We start from the raw sequence: 6,932 nt of genomic DNA on the forward strand, positions 1-6,932 counted from the left end.
GGCAAAATGCTTAGCGGTATTTCGTCTGTCTTTATGTTCTGAGCTCAAATTCCGCTGTGGTCGACTTTACCTTTCGGGGTTGATAGATTAAGTACCAGCTACGTACTGGGTCGATCTAATCGACTGGCCCACTCCCCCCAAATTTCGGTCCTTGTGTCTAGAGTAAAAAAGAATGTGGGTAAATCGATAGCTCTGCCTTAATTTTTCTTTCTTTTCTTTTTTTCTCTCACGGTGGGTTTTTTGGGGTTTCGCGAGGATGTAGCAACGTGAGATATGTATGAATGTTAAGCTGCATATTATTCGGTTGCATCAAACCTGATAAATTTAGCAACACATGAAACTGAAGTATTTGTAAAAAGTTGCTTGATGAAAGACATTAATCTAGAATCCAGTTACTATCGATATCACAACGGCGAAAGATTGCGTTTAGACCTGTGATCTCATTAGAGTTATCAAAACCTCGTTGACAGGGAATTTTTGTAAGTGGAAAAACAAAGGATATGAGGTAATGTAAGCTTCATTGAGCTAATCAGCAATGTTGATTAACAATGTAAATAATTTTAGTTGGTGTGCTTAATTTTTTATGTAAGTGGGTCTCGCTGGTATCATCAAATACTTCAGTCCCACCCATCCAAGAATAAAACGGATTCTAAGGAAATGAAGTCAACCGCACGTGATCAGAAGTATGCTAAAAATTATCTGAGGTATGGCTTCAATGACTTGAAACAAAGAAAGGTGTGCGCGCGCGCCAAAATGTGTGCGTTTCGTGTGGAAAACTCTTGTTTTATGATGATATGAAATCGAAAAGCCTTTTTGGTCACCTTTGTAAAGTTCACCGTGCTATTGCTGGTACAACTGTGAAGAAATTTCGAGAATTGAGACGTACTCTCCAAGATCAACGGTTGGATTCTATACAACATTTCGTTTATTACGAAAGCCAATGCACTCTGCATTTTGCGTAGCAGAAAATGTGTCACGGTGCAGGAAAAGCAGCGACTATGTTCGGAGCTGAGATTCTTGCGAGAAATATACCAAAAGAGAAACAACGAAACTATCAAGAGTTTTCTGCCGCTGACAACACCATTCCATATCAAGGAAATGAAATAGCGATGGCTGCTGAGTTGCATATTGTTGGTGAAATGAAAGATTTGATACAAAGTTCAGGCATTCAGCTCAAGGAAGCCACTGATGTTTTTAACCGAATTCAACTGATTTGATTTATCAACTGATTTAATCTATCACAATATCTTTCGAGAGATAAATATGTTGAAACGTTCTCTAATAGAAAAATAAAATATTCTAAGATCAACGATGTAGATAAGATGTTTCCTGACCCCCCCCCCCCGACAAGCCAATGGTTGTTATATTTATCAAATTTAATCAGTTTATTAAAAGTAGCGAAGTCCTCGGCAATCGAAATGGGAGGGGGGAGGGTATTGGTTCATATTTCAGTCGGAACTTCACATGGACAAAGTTACCATTGTCGCTGTCATTTTGGAGTACGGCTGTGCAAAAGACGAATTTCCAAAGTCGAGAAATGATTCTGTGAGCCGAAGCACATTTGATAATATCGATAGTATTTCCCTTTTTGTGTGTGGAGGAGCTGCTAATATATTCTTTTCTACTCTAGGTACAAGGCCCGAAATTTTGGGGGAGGAGGCCAGTCGATTAGATCGACCCCAGTACGCAACTGGTACTTAATTTATCGATCCCAAAAGGATGAAAGGCAAAGAAGACCTCGTCGGAATTTGTGCTCAGAACGTAGAGCTTCTAATATATTCGAAATAATGTCCTCATCTTTGTTGTTACAACGTTTCTACCGTTGCATCCTTCCAGCCTGCGCCAGATGCCTGCGCCAGATGCCTGCGCCAGATGCCTGCGCCAGATGCCTGCGCCAGATGCCTGCGCCAGATGCCTGCGCCAGATGCCTGCGCCAGATGCCTGCGCCAGATGCCTGCGCCAGATGCCTGCCATATTCCGGAGCGTTCTCAAAATTTCTGAACTGAACACATTATCCTCATTTAGTGCTCATACTCTCCTATTTGTCCTGCCGCTGAGAATACATTGTTTTACTTCCCAGGGATTGAACTTATCTCCACTAGCTAACTTACTACATTTAACCAACATTCATGTCCACTATTCCATGGTGTCTTAGGATCAGTGTGCAACAGAAAGTAGAAGCTTCAAACCAAACACATTCTCTTTACATTTCGCCGTCCTTTTAACGGTTTTCAGACTAAATTCATTAATACTAAATCTATAACAAGCACTGAAGGGGTTCGGGTTAGTGGGTGGCGTTTGAAGGGGTCTAGTGAGTAGCGTGTTCGGTTGAAGGGGTCTAGTGGGTGGCGTGTTCGGCTCATGATCATAAACTCGTGGGTTCAATTCCTGAACCGGGCGGCACGCTGCATCCTTGAGCAATTCATTTCCCGTTGCTTCAGTCTACACAGCTGAATAGTGAATGCCTGGCTTAGTGCTTGTGCACTCGTCTCTCCCTCCAGTTGTCACATCTTCGGTGTTCCTCTGGGTCTAAGAGTGAAGACCACCGACAGCGTGTCGTCTATGCCTGCCCGTCATTACAATGAAGTATATAAAACTGTCATAGCTGTTACTAAGCAACATACCTCTCACCAAACCCCAATCTCCACCCCACCCCGCCAGTGACGGTTGGATGTTTTAACAACAGCTCTGCAGTAAATGACAAATAAGTTCTCCATTTTGTGCACTTGTGCTTTGTATAACACACAATTTTGTGTTGGGATAATTTCAACCTGTCAGACTTTAAATAGGGATAAAATTTAGGGGGAAAAATTAGGGACCTCTAACATAGAGACTCCTTCTTCGTCACGTTATGTTTTACGTTTCTTTTTCTTCCATTTTCTTTTCTTTCCATTTTTGTCTTCTTTCCCTTATTCTTGTGATGGTGGTGGAGGTGATGGTGGTGGAGGTGATGGCGGTTTTGGGTGAATGATTTCATAAACGCATTTAATAAGGGAGTCTTTAGCTTGGTGCTGGAATCTGGATAAGGTCTTACATCAAATGCTTCCCATGACACGTGATGTGGCGTCACCATTATTACGATCCTAAACGTTACTAATTATATCAAACGCAGTTTCATGGCTGGTTTTTTGTTTTGTTGTTTTTTTATTGTTTCTTTTTCTTTTTTATGCTGAATACAAATTATTCGCTTGTTTTTCTTTGAGTGTTTTCTTTGTTTTTCATATTTAACCGAATTAATAGTTTGGGGTGGCGTTTTAGAGTGGATGACATTTTCTGATTTGTCATTGTACCTGATGTTTGCAAGGTTCCTTATTTCTGTTTCAGCAATTAAGACATTATTTGGAGTTTGTAGTGATGGTGGTCATGTTGGTGTTGATGTGGTGGTGATGGTGGTGGGTGGTGTTCGTTATAATGGTGTTATTAGGGGCGGAGTCTTTGTGTTATTGGTATTGTGGTTAATGTTGCTTTTGCAATTTTCGTTTGTGGTGGTTGTAGGTGGGATTGATGTTGACAGTGGTGTTTACTAAGCGCGAAATGCTAATGATGGTGTTGGCGATGTTGGTGATGATGTTGTTAGGAACGGATAGTTAGTGGTGGTGGTGGTGGTGGGTGGTGGTGATATTGTCTGGTGGTGTCTAACATCTTAGTTTAGTCGCGCCCTAGAATTATGAACGAATCTTCGATCACTTTGTGGGAATAAATTTAAAAGAATAAATTTAAAAGAAAAGAGACAAAAAAGTTTACAAACAAAAGAAAGAAAGAAGGATAATATTTAACCAAGCAGACTGACATTTACACAATATAGATAAAAACAGCAACAATGCAATCTGTAACTAACAGCTAATCTTTTGTTAACGTGGCCCGTAAAAGAAAAAGAAAAATAGAAATTTAGAATGTAGGTCAGTTCCCAAAGATAAGACGTGAGAAAGGTATGTCAAGAAGTGTACTGTCTCCTTGCCTGATAAGGAGATTCCGGAACTGTGGGCAGGTGTGGTTGTTGTTTTTGAGATGTGTTTTTTTTCTTGCAGCTCATCTCTTCAATGTTGCTAGAATCATGTGTGAAGCGAAGGACCGAGAGTGGATTGCATGCCTGGCGTCCGGATTTTTATGAGGCACTCACAGTTCTTCTGTCTGACAATGAGGTCGGAAATGGGTCAAGAATGGGGGCGGATGGTAGCAGGATTCGTGATGGGCAAAAGCGATCATGTTCTTGGGAGAACTCTCAACGTCGACAAACATCAATTAAACAATATGTATCGTGAATCACTTTCAGTTTCAAGTCTATGAACTGCCTCCAGAGATTCATAGTCTGATGGCGGTCATCATTTCGACCCAGTCCGGCTGACGTCACTACCGTACCTGTCGAATTTAGTCCGGTAATGTCCCCTTGTAGCGCTTCCTGGTCAGGAATGTCTGAGAATTATCTATATTTTTCAGGCTGACAGTCCTCCAGAATAGGCTGCTTAATGAATCTTCGTGGAGAATTGTGGGCGTCTGACAAAATTCCAGATGCCAGGAGCTCAGTTTTGGTTTTAGGTTGACATGAGACTACAGCTCCAACAAAAACATCGCTTTCAGGTAGATCATTGTTTGCGAGGCAGACCTCACAAACAATGATCTACTTTCGTTCACTGTCCAGAAATCTCTGGGGATGCCACAAATTTAACGCACGTCTATTCATCATCAGACACCTCAAACTGAATCTTCCGTCCTGAGAATGCTGGAAGGTGGTAGGCCTTTTTATCTGTAATATGCGGAAGAGTAGACTGTTTTTCAGAATCATAGAATTCTAATGAAGTAAATTATGAAAATGATTTAGAATTCATACATCTTCCTACAGACGAAAGAAAGACTTTATCACCACCACGATAAAATTTAACGGTAAAATACTAACAACAACTACAAGAAATATGAGCTTGGTCAACGCAGACTTAATGAAAACGGACACGTGTATCAATATCATCAGAATAAACCAAATAATTTGTCCATAAGCCACAGTAGTTGCAAAGGAGAGTGTGGAGTCGCTTAGATCCACTCATGTAAGAATACCAAAACAGAAGCAAACGATGTCGATAACTAACATACGAAGAAAGATATCATACAAAAGAACATCGCTGTTCAACTTGAATGAGGAAGCGACATGAGTAAGAGAAACAATTGCTACAGAATTGGAAGTATTTAGAATTAAAAACCACCTGAAACAGGAAATCCTTTTCAAATGGCTGTGAATCCATAGCGATACTTTTAACAACACAAACAATTCGAATTCAACCAAGATGTCGGTTAGAAAAAAAATAGAAATAAAATGTTGTGCCAGCTGGAAGAGGAACAGAGAAAACAAAATGTTAAAACAAATATGGATAACTAATGAATCGACAAAGAGGAAAGCGCTTAAAAATAAATATTGTCTCTGAATAATCAAGTGCCTCCGACTAGTTTAGATTCTACGAAAAATGGTCACCACGAAGGCATCCTTTAGCTTCAGGAGGAGCAACGGCAATCCTTTAAAAAAATTTTTTTAATAAATAAATAAATAATAATAATAATAATAATAATAATAATAATAATAATAATAATAATAATAATAATAATAATAATAAACTAAGCAGTGTAAGCAGGTAAGGCTGAGGGAGAAACATCTAGGTTAGCATTAAACACACGTAATAAAAATCAGACAAGAGAAATAACAACAATGCTGCTCTTTATTAAAGAAATATTCAGATTTGTGTTGTAAATATTTGGCACGCCCGGCCTGGTCGTCCACCGTCTTCTATTGGGGCTTACGTGGGTGTCAGGTGCGTGTACATGTGTGTGTGCGTGCTAGGTTGCTTGTGAATACATGCATGTCAGTATGTGTACGTGTGTATGTGTGCGTGTGTGTTAATGTGTTCAGCGGTTTATGTACTCACACACAGAGGCACACGCGCATATATGTCTGTATGTGTATGTGTTCGTGCGGGGTATGTGTGTGTGTATGTGAATGTGTGGTGTGTGTGTGTGTGTGCGTGTGTGTGTTTGTCCGTCCGCCCGTCCGTGTCCAGTGAAAAGTAACCGACCGATTACAGTCATACGAACAAACATTTTAAAATCTGTGAGAAGCCGAAGAGAGACAAATATTAAAATAGTTCCTTACTATACGACACACTAACTACCACCACCACCACTGCCGCCGCCACCACCACCACCACCACACCCACCACCTTCACCTCCACCACCAACACTGCCACCACCACCACCACCGCCGTCTCCACCACGACGACGACCACCACCAGCAACAACAACAACAACAACAACGGTTTGACAAACACAAAAGGTTATTCAGTGTCGTTAGTGAATTTGATCTCAATTCACTGTTTCTCTCTCCTCCTCTCCTTCTCCGCGCGCGCGTGCGCGTACGCGTGTGTTGATATATATGACGGGTATACATACATACATACATTTGTGTGTGTGTGTGTGTGCAATATACACATGCATACATATAAATGACTTACATATGTGTATTTATATAGATGTGTGTATGTGTGTACATATATATATATCTACATATATATATTAGCGTTCTACCTCAGATTCGCGATTGGCCGTACGGCTTTTGAATGTTGTTTTCACTGTCCAATTTTTCCTGTCTTGGTTTGTGTTTGCCACCTTGGAATCCTCTGTGTAGTGGGTTGATCCACTACTCATGAAGAGACTATTCTAGAGTACGTTCTGTCTTATCTTCGAAACGTCAGGTTAGAATAGAGACAGCTGATGAAGGGATATTCCAAGTGGCTTTCCGTTTTCCTATGTGTTCGTTCCGTTGTCTGTAGTTCATTGTTCTAACGTCCTGTACCCTGATATGCATATATATACACATGTAGATGAAAGTATATACATATATGTGTGTATACATGTATATGTATTCTTTGTATTATATATATATATATATATAT

The sequence above is a fragment of the Octopus bimaculoides genome, chromosome 15 (genome assembly GCF_001194135.2).
Source record: "Octopus bimaculoides isolate UCB-OBI-ISO-001 chromosome 15, ASM119413v2, whole genome shotgun sequence".
Classification (NCBI taxonomy): Eukaryota; Metazoa; Mollusca; class Cephalopoda; order Octopoda; family Octopodidae; genus Octopus; species Octopus bimaculoides.